Here is a 1,909-nt window from a genome sequence, read left to right as displayed (position 1 = left end):
ACAAGTATGTATAATGTATATCTATCTTAAAAGTCACAAAAATAAATATTAAACAAAAATAGCTACTTAATATGTTTATTTAGATGTTATTGTCAAACTTCTCTTTGATTTCTTGTCTACTTTAAAGTAGTAATATCTGTATACTATTAATTTCAGTATTGTTATGTACTAAGATCTTAAAAGTAAACATATCAGTTGTGTACTAATAAAGTTTAATATTTTTATAAAAATGTCTTTCGTTCAATTTATCTCCTGCTCTTATTTCAATTCTTCCATACTCTTATATCTGCCGTCATCTCACAAGTGACATTCTTTCTAGCCATATCGACTTTCAAAATCATCCATCGTTTCTTTGGTCGTCGCCTTCCTCTATATCCTTCTACATTCATGCTCAAATGCTATTGGAGAACCTACACCTATGATATACATATTTTCTGAAATACGCAAGCCAGTAGGTTCTACCAAATCAATCAATAATTCCTTCAAACTCCCTATTTCGAAAATTTCCAGCATCCTAAGGCCGTTAATTAGAACAGCCCTTGTTCCGGCTAATGGACCCATTGATCGGCCGTGACTGGCCGAATATCAGCCAAGTCACCTCACTTAATAGACAACGAGTAACGTTACTTGAACTTCGCACAGTCATTGAGATGGCGGGAGTTTTGACATTACTCTGCGTAAAGCGTGAAATATGGTTGGAGAATTTGACAAACGTTACAAATACCTAACTAAGTGGAATTTCAAAGGTTGTAAGAAAACCGCTGGCAGAAGACAGTGTTTTATAGTTACATACCCTGACTGCCAGAGGTTTTACCCGCTTCTTGAGGCAACTAGAACACTTACCTACTAACTAGAAAAGTAACGTAAGTACATATCTGTTATTTTGCTGTACCTAGCTAACTTAGGCATCTACTGCCAACTTTCATCGAAATCCTTTACCTAAGTAGCTTTTTTTGCGTGAAAGAGTATCAACCATCTAAATACTACACTATATACCATCTATAGATATACTACTACATCTACATACAACTTTACAATGTTTCGCATTTGTAATAATAGTATGATAATAAAAAAATGTCACGTACCCATTCTTTTACTCATTTTCATGACACCCATTAAACGTGGGTTGGCATAGATGAGTACTCAGTCTATATAAAAGTTAACTGCAATTTGTAACTACCCAAACTATAAACCCCACTAAAAGTTACCGTTCAATTACGCCAACAATCTTCAAAAAGATTAACATTCCATTAGAAGTTCGTACCTATTAAAAGCACTTTTATTTACGAACACTTGGTGAACAAAATAATATTTATGTATTACTTACAAAAGTTTTGATACTTGGCCAACTCGGGGAAGGATCAGGGCGGGTCAAAGCGGCCCATTTGTCATTCGACACGCGATACCGTAAGTACCGACTACACTCTAACTTTACCAACTTACATTTTTCATTACCCACAACTTTTGAGTGCGATCCTGGGAATAAAAAATCTTCAAAGTAAAATAAACCTTAACTCCTTTATATAAGGTGCTAAGTGTAGGTAAGTTGTAAGGCTGTGTTGAGAGGATTTTCTTACCCCCAGAATGTGTTGGTCCTTATGCATTAATCAGAAAATATCAAAGCCTTCGTGAGCTGTTGGGAGTTCGAAAGAGTTACCCTTAAGAGGTTTGTGCTTAAACTTATGCTTGGAAAAAATGTTTCTTAACACGTCGTATATCACCACTGGTTTAAGCATCTGTAGGGGATCTAACTATCATGATTCCAACATTTATCAATTGTTTTAAGCCACTTAATTTGTTCAAAAATAGGTATATCAGCTAGTTAGAACACAAATAGTACCCACCTAACTATTTAGCCCTACCAATTTTACATCATAAACTCAAATAACGATAATATTCAAAATCAAAG

This window comes from Helicoverpa armigera, chromosome 9, assembly GCF_030705265.1.
Source record: "Helicoverpa armigera isolate CAAS_96S chromosome 9, ASM3070526v1, whole genome shotgun sequence".
NCBI classification, from domain to species: Eukaryota; Metazoa; Arthropoda; class Insecta; order Lepidoptera; family Noctuidae; genus Helicoverpa; species Helicoverpa armigera.
This window is presented reverse-complemented; position numbering follows the sequence as displayed.